An 18,449-nucleotide genomic window follows, 5' to 3' on the forward strand; every position below is an offset into this window, starting at 1 on the left:
GACATTACTTTGCCAACAAAGGTCCATCTAGTCAAGGCTATGGTTTTTCCAGTGGTCATGTATGGATGCCAGAGTTGGACTATAAAGAAAGCTGAGTGCCGAAGAATTGATGCTTTTGAACTGTGGTGTTGGAGAAGACTCTTGAGAGTCCCTTTTGCAAGGAGATCCAACCAGTCCATTCTAAAGGAGATCAGTCCTGAATATTCATTGGAAGGACTGATGCTGAAACTGAAACTCCAATACTTTGGCCACCTGATGCGAAGAGCTGACTTATTTGAAAAGACCCTGATGCTGAAAAAGATTGAAGGCAGGAGGAGAAGGGGACGACAGAGGATGAGATGGTTGGATGACACCACCGACTCAATGGACATGAGTTTTGGTAAACTTTGAGAGTTGGTGATGGACAGGGAGGCCTGGCATGCTGCAGTCCATGGGGTTGCAAAGAGTTGGACACGACTGAGCAACTGAACTGATATGGAAAAGATGACTAATTAATCTAACTGTTGTTTGGTTGCTCAATCGAGTCTGACTCTTTTGCGACCCCATATACTATAGCCCACCAGGCTCCTCTGACCATGGGGATTCTCCAGGCAAGAATATTGGAGGCGGTTGCCGTTTTCTACCCCCAGGAGATCTTCCTGGCTCAGGGATCGAATCCACATGTCCTGCATTAGCAGGCAGATTCTTTACCGCTGAGCCACCAAAGAAGCTTGGTTAATGTAACGGGACCTTGCAAAGAGAAGAGACTCTCCCCTGATGTTTGGCTCAAGACTGCATTCACTAGAGTGGATTAGTTTACCTGATCCTGACAGCAGATAGCTGTCCAATTTTGAGTGGCTTGGAGTGTAGATTAAAAAAAACAGTGTGAGTTGCATAGTGGGCAAGCTTTTCTTATTTTTAATTTCAAAAGGTGAGTTTAGTTTGAATAATTCAATGATTGTTAGATCATACTTGGAATAAGGACAGAGCACTTGCTGTAAGGAAAAATAGAGGACCTTTCATCTTTCAAGTTCAGTATTTTATGTTGTGTGCTAGAGTCGGATTTTTAAAAACCGGGAGAGCAGATAAAAGTCAGGTATTTACTGTAAGTATGACTCACATTCCTTCTAAAACATAGGCATAAGTGTTGGGTTCAGGACTTCTATGCTGTAATATTTCGTTAATTAATTGAAACATTTCCTCCTCTTCAAAGAACAGAGGCTGTTAATATTTGGGCAAGTATCCAAGTGTAGAGTACAAACAAAAGTAGTACGGGAATCAGAGATAATGGAGAAATCATTATTAACCAGATCAGGCAGACCTTGGGTTCGTGGGCTGTAGTATTTGAGTTTGACAATGAAGGAGGAATGGGTTGTGAAACTGAAGGTGTAGAGAGGGAGGCATAGGGCACTCCAAAGGCTGCAAGGAGCATAGAGAAAGACAGAGAGATGGAAATAGGGTGAAGCCCATGCAAGGGATGAGAAGGTACCGGGTTAGGGTTATGAAAAGTATGGTTGGAAAGGTAACTTGGAAAATGACTAGCGTGTAGGGTGCTTATAGAGATACCACATTTATTTTCACTGCTAGAACTTCAGGTTAAAGATGGACCAATGAGCACAGTCTGGCTTTAGATTTTAAGCTTCACTTAGTAGACAGACATGATCTGAGGGTTAAATGCATTGCATTTTCTGACAAATTCTCAAAGAAATGAAAGAGGTAGGAGATTTAAAAGTGGTTTGAGAGGCAGTAAGGTTGGAAAGTATTATGTGACAGGTGTCATGGAGATTTATAAAGCATAGTCTTGTTTTTGCCTAAAAAACAATGTCTTTTAAAAGAGTTTCTCAGGTCTCTACTTATTTTGAAGCTCAACATTTAAAATGTAAAATCCTAGAGGCAGAGAACAAGGTTTGGTAATTGTTTGTTACCACTGACATTTATGTGAATGATTTTCTTGAGAGTGAATAGGAAATGAAACCCCTTTATATCTTTCAGTTTAAGAAATTCTGTTTTCTAAAATTCTCTTACTTTTTTTTCCTTTTCAGCTAAAGAATGGTTTCTGAAATATTTATGAGGGTGGCCAGTTATAATTAATGGCAGTGCACTCTGTTATGACATCAATTTATCACATTCCTAGTGACACAAAGTCCAATTAACTTCCCCAAGGGGTTCATTGAGTGTGCTACACTCTGCCATTGAATGACAAGACCAAAATTTATTATTTGTCCATAATCTCTCTTGAAGCAAAATCAAAGCCCTACTATCCAGTGAAAAATATATACTCTGTGACTATGTTTGCATTACTCAGTACAGTATTTCCAGGACCCAGCATGTAGAGGACTTTCAACAAACACTTGTTGAACGAATCAGTGGATGGCTACATGTATTAATGGATGAATGAATAAAAGGATGAATGATTGACTTCCTTGAAAATCGGCTCTCCCCACAATCCTCTTGAGAGTATCCCTTGGGCAATAAGGACATCAAACTAGTCAATCCTAAAGGAAATCAACCCTGAATATTCTTTGGAAGAACTGATGCAGAAGCTGAAGCTCCAATACTTTGGCCACCTGACATGAAGAGCTGACTCACTGGAGAAGACCCTGATGCTGGGAAAGATTGAGGGTGGGAGGAGAAGGGGATGACAGAGGATGAGATGGTTGGATGGCATCACTGACTCAATGGACATGAGTTTGAGCAAGCTCCAGGAGATAGTTAAGGACCAGGAAGCCTGGCATGCTGCCGACTGTGGGGTTGCAAAGAGTTGGACACAACTGAGTGACTGAACAACACTATCACCTCTAAGTATTTTAGGTTGTTTATTTAGAACATCATGTTTTACTCATTGCCCTTCACTACAGAGCTTTCCTAACATATTTTCTTTCTTTTTTTTTTAACATATATTTCCAAGTTTTCTGGAATGCCAGCTCTCTATGGACAAAGTGGTAGCTTTACAGCATGTCTTTGATGGATCTAGTAGCCAAGTAGGAAAGTTGACCACCACCTCAGTGTGTGCAAAGCAGGAAGTTTGCCTTCATCTCAGGTGCAGATTATATTCTTTGTGGAATTTGTAAAAATTGTCACTTCAGAATAATTATTAATATGAAAGACGTGTCTAAAATATAAGAATTCTTGCTCTTAGAAATATTTTAGATGTTTAATGATACTCTAGGTTTTTTCCCTTTCTCCTCTTCTTCCTCCTCCTTTCCAATTTTCTTCTTTTCCTCTTCTTTCCTCTCATCCTCTCCCCTTACTTGTGTCTAATTAACTACCCAGGTCTTGTCATTGGATCTGGCAGCTATAATTTTAGACTGTGAATATTTCCTCTGAAGGCACTTGTATAAATGGAAAGAAATATGTCTAGTAATAATGGGATTTTCTCAAATTTAACCAACAAATGAGATCATTTCAGCAGCTCCTTCTGCATATTAACATGATATGATATGTCATGCCATGAGAATCTTATGAATCTTATTTTCCCAAGTGTCTGATAGAACTGCTATGGGAGTGGTTTTTTTATCACATCCTTTTCCACAACCAGGAAAACCATGACTCAATAGCCTCTTGCACATGGTCTTGCTAAATGAGTGGGGAGAAATACTTGGTACTTTTTATAACACCTATTTTCCCACTTTGTCATTGTCAGCAGTTTCCTAGAAGTAGAAAGGTTGTAGGAAATCATCCATCTTTGCTCTCTTCTTTCCCTGAGATCTTTGGTTGTCGGTCTTTTTGAGACCTTACTATCTTCCACACATCCTCTTCTCCTCTCTATTTCCCCTATGTCAACCCAGCATTGACTAGCCTGTCTGCTGGGTGGGGAAGTGAGGCTGCACACCTGTAGCTAGAGACACTGTTTGTGGAGGAGACACAGGCAGTGGAGTCTGACTGACAGTTTCACCCCCTTGCCTAATTCCAGGGTGGGTTTTCTGCAGGGCTAGAATAGTGACGTGAACTGAGGCGCCCTGGAAAACCTGCTTCCTCCATCAGGCTTTATCTATAGGGTCAGTACAATTCAGTGAAGTCATTGCTGGACGCTAAAACATCCATATAAAATCTGTTGTGGATGTCCACTTGTATCTTATAATTTAAGAATGGAGATGAACATGCTCATCAACTTTGTAATGTAAGACAGAAAAATATCACATTCAAGTGATGTAATAGAGATAATAAAGATGTTTACCCAGGGGCATCAAGGAATAACCTGCAGGGACTCTGGCCTTCCCTTTCAGGATATAGCTATTCTGGAGGCATAATTGACTTAGCATTATTTGCCACTAACAATTTAACCCTCACTAATATGTTAGCTATTAGTAGTTAACTATTCTAGAAGAGCAGAGAGTAACCCCCTAAGGGAGCAGTCTAGGTTTTGATGGTGGGATGAGGAAGGGAAGGGTATGTGAGGGAAACTGGCAGGGAAGCAGGTGAGTCACTCTCTAGAGCGACACTGTGGAGGAAGGAGCTGGGTAGATCAAGGGTGTCGTGTGCAATGGAGTCAGGGAGCAGATGGGCGAGAGTGGTGAGAAGTAGGATGTGACAAGATTAGTTGGGGCATCCTTGTTCTGGCCAGGCCGTCCTTCTGGACAAGCGATGTGACTGTGAGTGTTAAGTAGCTATGTAGTGTGTTGCTTTTTCTGGGAGAAAAGCAAATGAATATACCTTTTGCCTCCTTATGTAATCTCTTTAAATTATTTAGGCTGCTACCTCCATCCTACAGGAAGCAGTGACTAAGACCTTTCAGGGTGTTCAAGTGTTTCTCAAGAGTCATGATGTCATTGTGACTTTTGGAGTCACTTTTTAATGTTGATAACCCTTTGATTTTTTAATGAATTATTAATTAATTATATTTGAACAGATGTAAAAATATTTTCCAATAGATAATATTCTACTGCCTTTCATCTGTTAAAATTCAAGTGGGTCTGGCAAATTAACTGTGTCATAGAGGGTACTGTTGTACTACAGTGGAAACCAGATTCCAATGGTTTGATTCAGCAATGTGCTTCATGAAGACATAAAATTTTCACTTACCATTTTTATATTTTTATTTTCTTTCTTCCTCTGCTTAGTGTGCATGCATGCACGCTGAGTTGCTCAGTCACATCCAACTCTGTCCTAACCCATGGACTGTAGCCTGCCAGGCTCCTCTGTGCATGGGACTTCCCAGGCAAGAATACTGGAGTGGGTTGCCATTTCCTCTTCCAGGAGATCTTCAGCGACCCAGGGATCAAATCTGTGTCTCCTGTATTGCAGGCAGAGTCTTTATCACTGAGCCACTTAGGAAGCCCACTTAGTGTGCCTATGTTTAGATATAAACATACCTAAACATGTAGTGGAGAAGGAAATGGCAACCCGCTCCAGTATTCTTGCCTGGAGAATCCTGTGGACGGAGGAGCATGGTGGGTACTTTTCCGTCGGGCACGACGGAAGCGACTTAGCATGCATGCATGTACTGGAGAAGGAAATGGCAACCCGCTCCAGTATTCTTGCCTGGAGAATCCCAGGACAGGGGAGCCTGGTGGGCTGCCGTCTATGGGGTCGCACAGAGCTGGACATGACTGAAGTGACTTAGCAGCAGCAAACATTGGAGTTCTGATAGAGTATGATTTTTCTTTAATATTTAAAGATATTGTGTGTTTGTGTCAGTCGCTCAGTCACGTCCCACTCTCTGCGACCCCATGGACTGAAGTTCACCAGGCTCCTCCGTCCATGGAATTTTCCAGGCAAGAATAGTGGAGTAGGTTGCCATTCCCTTCTCCAGGGCATCTACTCAACCCCAGGGATCGAACCTGGGTCTTCCACATTGTAGGCAGATTCTTTACCGTCTGAGCCACAAGGGAAGCCCACCAATTTTAAAGATATCTTAAAACTTAAAATTAGCTCCTATGACTAATAACCTTAATTTGGGTCCAGTTTCCATTAAAATAGTTTTGAAGAGAATATGAGCATGTTGATAATATCCTGGTATATAACATGTTATGCCCTGAGAAATCACTTATATTTGTATTTAGACCAACATTTTGAAAAGTGTAGAGAAAAGGGAATCACCATGGGGAGGAGAGAGAAACTTTTTTTTTTTCTCTTTCAAAAGCATGTAGGTTGATGCATTTTTAATGTCTTTTTTTTAGTCTGTGATTTATGTAGGCTTGGTGAATGTTAATGAAAGAAACATTATAACACATATTCCTAGATGTTAGTGAAAATTGTGGATAAAAAATTCATTTTGTGACATTAAAATCATATTTAAGTATAGATTCATCACAATAAGATTTAGATACCACATAAGAACACACATTCCTCATTTAACATCATTATTGGCAATAATGGTCACTGCTAATACTTTATTCATAACTTTACATCTGTGTAAGATGGGGTATTATGTGCTATAGAAAGCATTTGCCATTCTCTCTGGATGTTCATACCCTTTTGGTATTTGGCAAATTCTGCTCTGATGAGCCTCTCCCTCCCACTATAGTAATATAAATCTTTTTCTCATCTTCCATTTCATTAGAATGCAGGAATTTGACCATTTGACTTTGGCTCTTCACATCAAGCAATGAAACAAACAGGTGCCAAAAAAAATCCGTCTGCTTACATGAAGTGGGGATTGTTGCCCCTGGTTTCTGAGGCAGTGGTGGCAGAGCTGTGAGTGGTAACAGCCAGTTCCAGTGTGGGTGCTGGCGCTCTCTCTACTCAGTGTGGGTTGAAGCGGTGACTTCACATGAAAGGGGCAGCATGATGTGATGGTTAAAGCTGTTGGACTTTGGAACCAAAGGGCTGTCTGGGACTGAATCCGAGATTGCCCACTTTCCAGGTGTGTTGATCTTGGGTCAGTTACTTAAGCTGTCTGTGCTCCAGTTTCATCTGTAAGTTGGGAATAACAGTATTGATGACTTCTTTGGGTGATGAAGATTAAGTCAATATTTGCAATATACTTAGAACATAGTAGACACTCTAGGCAACAGGGGGAAATTTCTCCAATTAAGTGAAATTCAAGGAGTCAGTGAGATAAAATGACATTGATTTGTGTTTACACCCTGAGACTGGCCTTTTCGATGTTCTGGTTATATTCAAAGTTTCTAAACGGTGTGGCAAAGCATTGTGAGCCACAGAGCTGTGCCAGACATTTTAAATTTTTGAGGGAAACATAGCGATACTTGACATCTGTTACATATCCTAAGAACTACTAGCTCAAAGTAATTTAAATTTTCATTACCGTGTGCTATGCTTTTGATTATATAATTCTTTGCAAAGATGGATTTTCATCAGTTGCTGTGATAAAAAGCAAGTACTGTGTGAAAAATTAATGTGGAATAGGGATTGGCATTTTCTCGACTGATTGCAAGATTTGAAAAGTCACGCAGTGCCCTTTACATGCTGTTTTTTTCACACAGTTACCAACTTGTTAGGACCTACAAATACTTATTAGGTTGCTTTACTGCTTAATCAATGGAACAGTTAGGTGTTTCTTTTGGTCCTAAGACACTGTGTAAAATCACTGTGACAACAAGGATACTGCATACCAAGGAAGTTTGGGAGCTTCTAATTGCATTTCAGCAACAAGCAGAATCCTCAGACTAGCACCATAATCCATAGAATAAAGAGACTATTAAGGGCCAAATGGACATCATTAAAATTCCCCCGTTCCACAGAAAAAGAAACCCCAAGGGAATAGTGTATTCCTAGGGGGAAGTGCAGAAGTTGTCACGGCTGTCAAGGCTTGAAAGTTAGACTGATGATGGTGCCCATAAAATTTCTATTCATCTCACCTGTTTGATCACTATTAAGGAGGCAGATGAATGATAAAAAATTATAGCTTGAGTGTGAAGATCTGTGTCTACTTCTGTTGACTTCTGTGCACATTTCCACCTTTATTGTTGTTCAGTCGCCCAGTTGGGTCTGACTCTTTGTGACCCCATGAACTGCAGCACACCAGGCCTCCCTGTCCCTCCCCATCTTGCAGAGTTTTCCCAAGTTCATGTTCATTGCATCCGTGATGCCGTCCAGCCATCTCATCCTCTGACTCACTCTTCTCCTTCTGCCTTCAATCTTTCCCAGCATCAGGGACTTTTTCAATGAGTTGTCTGTTTGCATCAGATGACAAAAATACTGGAGCTTCAGCTTCAGCATCAGTTCTTCAAGTGAATATTCAGGGTTGATTTCCCTTAAGATTGACTGGTTTGACCTCCTTGCTGTCCAAGGGACTTTTGGGAGTCTTCTCTAGCACCACAGTTTGAAGGCATCAATTATTTGGTGCTCTGCCTTCTTTACAGTCCACCTCTCACAACCGTACGTGACCACTGGGAAGACCATAGCCTTGACTATACAGACCTTTGTCCTTAAGATCGTATTAAACCAGATTTCCAACTAGAAGAATTTTACCCAACCCAAGTAGTGTGCAGTCAGACAAAGATGCTGTGAGGTGTAGTGTGTGGTTATAAATTCTCCCAGTACTACTGTTGAGACAGGCTAGTTTCCTTGTTGGATTGGTTGTTATCAGCTTGGCACCACTATCACCAATTGCTTTTAAATTCTGAGTTAAAGTTAACCAGTGAGGATAATGCAGAAATGTTTTGGATGAAAGATGAAGTGGAAATTATTGTTACAAGGTTGCGAGACAATAAGATGCTGCAACTTGGTCAGTGCATTGGTTTCCATATATACCACAGCTTCCACAGAGCTCTGTGGCTGTGGTTTAAAAGTCTGCCTTCCCCCAATGAGCAAAGGGATGTGATAGAGGGTGGGGACCTCTGAGGAGTTAGAGTGTTGTTGCCCAGGGTACAGAACCAACAAGGGAGTGGAGCTGAATTGAATATAGAGGGGGGCTGCTGAAAAGAAAGGAGAAAAAAGAATATATTTGATCCCCTTATAACTTGAGCTAAATCAACATGTGCCCCTGCTGTAACCAAGGATATAAGGGACTTCTAAATGTTGAAGTCTGCTTTCCTTTGGTTTATAGTAAAATGTTGACAATGTGCCCCTCTGTAATTTATTACTGCCATATTCCCTGGTAGCTCAGTTAATCTGCTTGCAATGCAGGAGACCCCGGTTCAGTTCCTGGGTCGGGAAGATCCTCTAGAGAAGGGATAAGCTACACCCTCCAGGATTCTTGGATTTCCCTTGTGGCTCAGCTGGTAAAGAATCTGCCTGCAATGAAGGAGACCTGGGTTCTATCCCTGGGTTGGGAAGATACTCTGGAGAAGGGAAAGTCTACCCACTCCAGGATTCTGGCCTGGAGAACTGTACAGTCCATGGGGTTGCAAAGAGTTGGACACAACTGAGTGACTTTCACTTTCATCCTTTCATCCCCTTGTCTTCTATTACCATTATTTCTGCCACCACCATCACATTTTCTGCTCTTTCTCCTACCATGAGTTTTGCCTTTTACTTGACAAATGTTTGTGAAGACAGGCATTGCATTAGATGCCATGGGAAATAAGTTATAAAAGGAGGTATAAGGAGTGTGCTTCTCTTTTAATTATATAATATAAATATCAGGTGCCTCATCTATTCATTCCCCTGTTTAAGCAACATCCTTCTCTTCAGTTCAGTTCAGTTCAGTTGCTTAGTCGTGTCTGACTCTTTGCGACCCCATGAAATGCAGCATGCCAGGCCTCCCTGTCCATCACCAACTTCTGGAGTTCACTCAGACTCACGTCCATCGAGTCAGTGATGCCATCCAGCCATCTCATCCTCTGTCGTCCCCTTCTCCTCCTGCCCCCAATCCCTCCCAGCAACAGAGTCTTTTCCAATGAGTCAACTCTTCACATGAGGTGGCCAAAGTACTGGAGTTTCAGCTTTAGCATCATTCCTTCCAAAGAACACCCAGGACTGATCTCCTTCAGAATGGACTGATTGAATCTCCTTGCAGTCCAAGGGACTCTCAAGAGTCTTCTCCAATACCACAGTTCAAAAGCATCAATTCTTCGGTGCTCAGCCTTCTTCACAGTCCAACTCTCACATCCATACATGACCACTGGAAAAACCCTAGCCTTGACTAGACGGACCTTTGTTGGCAAAGTAATGTCTCTGCTTTTGAATATGAAATCCTTCTCTTATTCTCCCCCAAAACCTCTTGTACAAAGTAAAGCAGTGTAGAATTTAACAAGCTAAAGAAACATCTAAGTTTAATCTATGATGTGTAACACGGACTACTTCTGTGCCATCCAACCCAACAAAAAGACTAAATTGTGTAGATGTATTTTTCTATATAGGTAAACTTCAATCATGTATTTTTGTTTATCATGCATTAATGACCTTGATATTTCAGGTTGATTTATTTCAATTCTGGGTAACATCGTGTACCTCTTTTATTTTTTTTAATATAAGTTTATTTATTTTAATTGGAGGTAATTACTTTACAATATTGTATTGGTTTTGCCATCCAGTATACCTCTTTTAAATAACAGTGGCTATTGAAACTTCTGACAGTTTAAAGAAAAGAGAACTGAGTCACAAAAGGACAAATACTTTATGATTCCGTGATTCTACTTACATGTGGTATCTAAAGTAGTCAGATTACAGAAATAGAAGTAAAATGTAGTTAAGGCAGGAGTGGGGTAGGGAGGGAGCAAAAGAGAGCTGTAGTTTAATGGGAACAGAATTTTCTGCAAGGTGAAAATATTCTGGAGGTCTGTTTCACAATCATTTAAATATAGCTAACACACTTAACTGTGTACCAAAAATGATTAAGATGCTTACATTTTTTACCAATGCAAAGAATTAATCAAAAAAGAGTTTATTAGTTTTTAAAAGAATTTACCAAGGATTTTATAGAGGAAATAAAGCAGACTTTATATTATACTGTCTGAGAAAGAACAATATAACATAAAGAACTTGAATCCACCTTGGACAGTTCTCTTTTCTAAAACTCCTCCTTCAGTTGTGCTACTGATCACAGCAGGGTGCTGGTGGAAGCTTTTTCCTCTTAGGCTTCCCATTGTGGAAGTATGAGGAATTTGGCCTGGGAAGAAGTAAAAAATCTTAGAGGATATATGTTACCTTAGTGATATAGGTTATCTTTGGAATCCCAATGGAGATAATAGGTATGGCTAATTTTACAGTGCAATTATAGAAAGAAAATCAACAGATAAAAATAGATTTAAGATATATCATCAGCTATAGAAGCAACTGATGACAATTGTGCACTGAGAATTTAGGATTTGGGAAACTGTTGGGTGACAGTTGAGGAAACCGAGGCTTAAAGAAGTGAGGGAAATATCCAAGATCAGTCCCAGAGCTAATAAGTAATGAAGGCTGCATTTAAGCCCAGGTGGAGCCTGGTGGGCTGCCGTCTATGGGGTCACACAGAGTCGGACACGACTGAAGTGACTTAGCAGCAGCAGCAGCAGCAGCAGCTGACTCTACAACCTAGGCTTTTAACTACTTTACTATAAATGCTTTGGGCTTCCCAGGTGGGTCGGTGGTAAAGAATCTGCCTGCCAGTGCAGGAGACTTGATCCCTGGGTCGGGAAGATACCCTGGAGTTGGAAATGGCAACCCACTCCAGTGTTCTTGCCTGACAAATACCTTGAACAGTGGAGCCTGGCAACCTACAGTCCATGGGGTCGCAGAAGAGTCGGACATGGATTTGTGACTAAACAGCAGCAACATAAATGCTTCACTTTCAACACACGGAGTGTTGGAACAATGGTAAATGGTGGTCTCCAGCTGCAGAAGCTGGGCATGTCAGCTGTTTCATCCGGTTTTTTCCCCCACATTCTTGTTAGGTGCCTCATGCTGCTGTGTACTTGTACTGGCCACCCTGGGTGTGTTAGTCAGTCGTGTCTGACTCTTTGTGACCCCAGGCACTGTATTCCACCAGGCTCCTCAGTCTGTATGGCCCACTGAGTAAATGTTTAATCAACAGGATGGCACTGTCATGAATGGGGGAGCACAGAGGTCCTCACCACAGGCTGTTTCTAAGTCAGAACCCAAGTTGAATATCACAGATAAGATCTCAGAGCAGGAGGGACTGCAGCTTTTAAACACTCAGGGAGGAGCCGTTTATCAGATCAAGATTGTCAGCCACCGTGACTGAGATGAGCATAAATGATGCCGTCTTTGAATATGATTTAAGTGTGGAATCTTTCAAAAACGTATTTATTAACCTTGGAAAAATTCTATTCCATGGTTGTAGCATGTGATGCTGCTTTCATCAAGTGCCTCTGCATAGGTATTTGCAGATTATTGTCTCCAGGAAAGCGCTACAGGTTAATTCCAAAGAACCCTGTTTCCTTGGCCTTACAGGTTAATTTGCAGGATACCTGGAGCATAAAATACATTTTAGAATAGGAGTCCTATATGTTAGGAGTTCTGAAAAACAGACATGTTAGTATAAATAGCTTTGTTAGATATGCTGTGTATGAAGACATTTAGATGTAACATATTCTGTGGCCAAAGAACTCTATTTTCTCCCAATAATTTGAAACAAAGAAGTTAACAACACAAATGCACTTAGAAAGAAGAATAATACTTTTCTTGCTACTGAATTCATGAATGTATTACAGGAGGCTTATTTTACTCTTTAGGTTTAATGTGTCTTTTTTTTTTTTTTTTTATTAAGAGTGAGACTCTTCTTTGTGTCTACAGTAGAAAAATGATGCCAATTTAGTCCTCTACTTTGCCAGCACTTGCTTGTCACATTTTTGAATGATCACAGTTGTGCATCAATTGTGTCAAGACAGAACAGAAAATTGGGCTGTGGGTTGGGGCCTGTTAAAGATCTATAGAGATCTCCATAAAACATTCATAAGGATATTGCTCACATTCTCTTCTGAAGTGTGATGACTTTTTTTTTTTTTTAATTTTGTGAGTCTTTAAGTTGTAGAACAATAGAAACAGTTTTTTGGTCACGAAGGTCTTTGAAGACATTCTTACTTTCAGAGCTTCTGTGATCATGGAATGGGACACTGTTCCACCCACAGTTTAGTTTTTATTCCTTGAACTGAGCTAATTATCTGAGGTCACAGTATTCTATTGAAGGTTTTGCATCTACAAGTGGATATTCTGAATTCTGCCCAGCATAATGGATCAAAATAGGCAGTTAATTCGATTTAAAAAATTAATACAATCTGCAATTTTAATGGTGCAGGGAAATTTAAAGGTCTCTTAGTTCAACATATTTATTTTGCAGATGAGAAAACAAAGGTCCAGAGAGTCCTTAGGTTGTGCTGAGGGTCACATGGCCACTTAATGGCAGACCTGGTATCAGGAAAGTTCTTTCCCTCATAACTGAAAGCTCTTTCTTTTTAAAATTATGAATATTAAGGCAGAGTGAGAAGTCCAGAGAATAACAGGTCTAACAGCTGTGTCTATCACCCAGTTTTGAGAAATCTTATAATTTTGCTGTTTCCTCTATTTCTTTTAAAAAATAACTAATATGCCACCTATATAGTTTTTACTAATACTACTTCTCACTCTGCTTTCCAAATTTGCTATTGATATGTGAAGATGCATAGTTTATATCTATACAGTATATAGCATTGTTTTACATGGGTTGAAAGAGAAAAGTGAGTGTTAGTGGCTCAGTTGTGTCCAACTCCATGGACTGTAGCCCCGCAGGGCTCCTCTGTCCGTTGGATTTCCCAGGCAAGAATTCTGAAGTGGGTAGTCATTCTCTCCTCCAGGGGATCTTCCCAATCCAGGGACTGAACTCAGGTCTCCTGCATTTCAGGCCAATTCTTTACTATCTGAGCTACCAGGGAAGCCTTTGCATAGGTTAGAACTGTATATAAGGATGATTTTATGGACTCTTCTGAAACTTGCTTTTCTTGCTCACCATTGTTTCTGAGGTTTTTTAATGCTGAAACGCACAGTGATGGTTCCTTTTTACTGCTTTCCAAATTGTGAGCATATTGCAATGCATTTATCCATTTCTCTGTTGAGGCATATTTTGATTTGTAAAAATTTGCTGTTACAAACACTGCTGTAATAAACATTCTTTTTATGTGTCTGTGCACAAGTGCAAGAATCTCTTGGTGACATACCTAGAAGTTGTAATACTTCAACTTTGAGCTTTATTGTCAAATCATTCTCCAAAGTGTTGTACAGCAGTATTCAGTTCAGTTCAGTTCAGTTCAGTCGCTCAGTCGTATCCGACTCTTTGCGACCCCATGAATCGCAGCATGCCAGGCCTTCCTGTCCATCACCAACTCCCGTAGTTCACTCAGACTCACATCCATCGAGTCAGTGATACCATCAGCCATCTCATCCTCTGTCGTCCCCTTCTCCTCCTGCCCCCAATCCCTCCCAGCATCAGAGTCTTTTCCAATGAGTCAACTCTTCGCATGAGGTGGCCAAAGTACTGGAGTTTCAGCTTTAGCATCATTCCTTCCAAAGAACACCCAGGACTGATCTCCTCTAGAATGGACTGGTTGGATCTCCTTGCAGTCCAGGGGACTCTCAAGAGTCTTCTCCAACACCACAGTTCAAAAGCCTCAATTCTTCAGTGCTCAGCTGTCTTCATAGTCCAACTCTCACATCCATACATGACCACAGGAAAAACCATAGCCTTGACTAGCGGACCTTTGTTGGCAAAGTAATGTCTCTGCTTTTGAATATGCTATCTAGGTTCGTCATAACTTTCCTTCCAAAGAGTAAGCGTCTCTTAATTTCATGGCTGCAATCACCATCTGCAGTGATTTTGGAGCCCCCCAAAATAAAGTCTGACACTGTTTGCACTATTTCCCCATCTATTTGCCATGAAGTGTTGGGACCAGATGCTATGATCTTCGTTTTCTGAATGTTGAGCTTTAAGCCAACTGTTTCACTCTCCTCTTTCACTTTCATTAGGTAATGCCAATCCAATGAACAGGGAAATGGTTCCACTCTGTGGCTTCATCTCTGTTTCCCTTATTGATAATAAGGTTGATTATCTTTTCATGTGTACAACAGTTAACTCTTGTTTCAATAATACCTGATAACCAACCAACTCAGAACTTAGAGGCAATCATCACTTTTTATGGGTTTTTAGCCCAACTGGTGCAGCTCTGCTTTAGGAAGCAGGTCTGTGGATGCACTTCTCTTTCAGGAGTCTCTTATCCACGTCAGCTGGTGAGCCTCCTCTTGCAGCAAAGGCAGGAATACAAGGATGCAAGCCCTATTGCTTGAGGGCATTTCAAGTTCCTGACTGTGACACTTCTGCTTATGTCCCATTGACCAAAGCAAAGCACTTAGCTGAGGCGGCCACCTGTAAAGTGGGGAACACTCTGCCCTCATGAGACTATGGCACCAGCGTGCAGGCTTATTAACTACTACAGGGGAGGGAAAAGTTGTCATCACTAATTTAATCCACCATGACACATTTATTGGTTGTTTGGTTTCATCTTATATAAATTGCTGGTTCATAGCCTTTGCTCACTTTTTTCTTGAGTTGCTTGCATTTTATTGTTGCATGCTGCTGCTGCTAAGTTGCTTCAGTCGTGTCCGACTCTATGCGACCCCATAGACGGCAGCCCGCCAGGATCCCCTGTCCCTGCGATTCTCCAGGCAAGAACACTGGAGTGGGTTGCCATTTCCTTCTCCAATGCAGGAAAGTGAAAAGTGAAAGTGAAGTCGCTCAGTCGTGTCCGACTTAGCGACCCCATGGACTGCAGCCTACCAGGCTCCTCTGTCCATGGGATTTTCCAGGCACGAGTACTGGGGTGGGGTGCCATTGCATTCTCCGGATTTATTCTGGGTTTTTTTTGGTCCCAATGACTTTATTGGCATTTAGCTGATTTCCAGTGTTGTTACTTTCTGGTGTACAGCAGAATGACTCAGTCTCACATAGATATATAGTCTTTTTCATACTGTTTTCTGTTATGGCTTGTCACAGGGTGTTGATATAGTTCTCTGTGCTAAATAATAGGACTTTGTTATTTATCCATCTTATCATATGGTTTGTATCTGCTGATACTCTATATAATGTGCATTCTAATCTTTTATCAATTATAAGATTATAAAAGTCTTCTTTTAGTTGTGAGGGTCATATTTTCACTGTGTGATATTTTTATTATAAAAAAATCTAGACTTTTTAATTTGACTATCACTATATGATATTTCTCTTATAAAGGAGTTTGAAATTTTACTGTAACTTAACATTTATCAGCCTTTCTCTTTATGGTTTTTGCAAATTATGTTTTGTTCCATAAAATGATCCCTATACTGCAGTCATTAATATATTCCCCAATGTTGCCTTCTAAAAGTATTAAGGTTTAATTTTTGTATTTAGGTCTATGTTTTGCTCAGAATTTAAAATATTTTTCTAGCATGTTTTCCTATAAATTATCTTGGATAGTCTACATAATTATATCATTTATGAGTAATAAAATTTAGACTCTTTTCAATTAATAAATCTTTTACTTATTTTTATTATGATACTAAACCAAAATAAGTTAAATAGCAGTTGTGTAACTAATATCTCCCTCCTTCCACAATTTTAAAGGAAACATTTCTAATAATTTATAACTGTAGTAGATTTATCACAAAAATAGCAGTCAGAAAATAAATGTCAAGCTATAATTCTATATGCACCTAAATATTGTACATAAAATACAGGCAAAACAAATTTATTACCAAGCAAAGCAAAGAGGGAATGGGTTTACCAACTTCATACCATTACTAAAGAAAACTAAAGAAGAAAATAAAGTCCCTAAAAGAAGTATTAAATTGCAAGAAGGGATGTTAAGAAAATAAATTGGTGTATCTAGAAGACAAGATTGATTCAATAAAATATCAGTAACAATACTGACTAATTATAGAAAAAAGCAAAGACATTACTTTGCCAATAAAGGTCCATCTAGTCAAGGCTATGGTTTTTCCAGTAGTCACGTATGGATGTGGAAGTTGGACCATAAAGAAGGCTGAGTGCTGAAGAATTGATGCTTTTGAACTGTGGTGTTGGAGAAGATTCTGAAGAGTCTCTTGGACAAGAAGGAGATCAAACTAGTCCATTCTAAAGGAAATCAGTCCTGAATATTCATTAGAAGAACTGATGCTGAAGTTGAAACTCCAATAATTTGGCCACCTGATGTGAAGAACTCACTTATTAGAAAAGACCTTGATGCTGGGAAAGGAGGAGAAGGGGACAACAGAGGGTGAGATTGTTGGATGGCATCACCAACTCGATGGACATGAGTTTGAGCAAGCTCTGGGAGTTGGTGATGGACAGGGAAGCCTGGCGTGCTGCAGTCCATGGAGTCACAAAGAGTTGGACACAACCAAGCGACTGAACTGAACTGAACTGAACTGATAGGAATGTCAACAAAATAGAACTAGACACTGAACAATAATAATATAATAGACAAAGAGATAGATTGAGTTAAAGCTCTAAAGTCCTTGTATGTGTCTGAATGAGAGTAAAACTGTTGATAGAATTTAGACCCTAGGCAATTATATATGAGAAATTTTAAGAATAATCACTAAAAAATAAAAACTTATGATGTTAAGTATATAGTATACTTAACTTATAAAGTATACTATATACTTAACAGTATATAGAGACACAGGAGAAATAAAGATTTGATCAATCTAGAAGAATTTTGGAAAGGTTAAAAAAGTAAAGAAAGATCATAGTACACAGAAAGCAAGCAAAATACTGCAGAAAAATCCCCAGATATTAGGGTAAAGAGTTGAATCTTTTTTAAAAAAATAAAAAAGTTGAAACATTTTTAAATACACAAGAACCAGAAAAGGTCAATGTAGTTATACTAATATCTGAAAAATTAAAAGTAAAAATAAAGGTTTAATAAAAGTAATGACAATAAAAAATAAAATTGAGAACAGCATAAAATAACACAGCCAAAAGTTGATTCGTTGAAAGGATAAACATCAAAATTGGCAAAATTAAGACAAAAATAAAGATTTAAGTAAACACTAAAAAAATGAAAAAGGCAAATAATTGAAAATACAGCAGTCACAGAAAAATTAATAAAAGAATTCTATAGAAAATTTTGTGCAAATAAATGTGAATACTTAGGAAAAATGGACTTTTTCTCAGCAAAATCTCCCATAAGAACACTGACTCTAAAAGAAATGACACCATTTTAGACCTCTGATCATTAAAGAAATAAAATTAGGAGTTAAAATATGTATCTCACCAAAGCAAAAATTAGTTTGGGTAGATTTAGAGGTGATGCAAGAAATGGTTAATGCCTCTGCAGCTAATACAAAGACTGACAGAAGTGGAGTAACTCCCAGCTAATTATATGAACCTAGAACCTTAATGTTGAAACAGAGCAAAATAGCACAGGAATACCATAGGTCAGTCTTACCTAATGAGCATGACTGCAGGAGTCTTATTTCACACGTGTGCTTAGTCGCTCAGTCTTTGGACCCCATAGACGGTAGCCCGCTAGGCTCCTCTATCCACGGGGATTCTCTAGGCAAGCATACAGCAGTGGGTTGCCATGCCCTCCTCCAGGAAATCTTCCCAACCCAGGGATCGAACCCAAGTCTCCCACATTGCAGGTGGATTCTTTACTGTCTGAACCATCAGG

This window comes from Bos mutus, chromosome 4 (genome assembly GCF_027580195.1).
Source record: "Bos mutus isolate GX-2022 chromosome 4, NWIPB_WYAK_1.1, whole genome shotgun sequence".
Lineage (NCBI taxonomy): Eukaryota > Metazoa > Chordata > Mammalia > Artiodactyla > Bovidae > Bos > Bos mutus.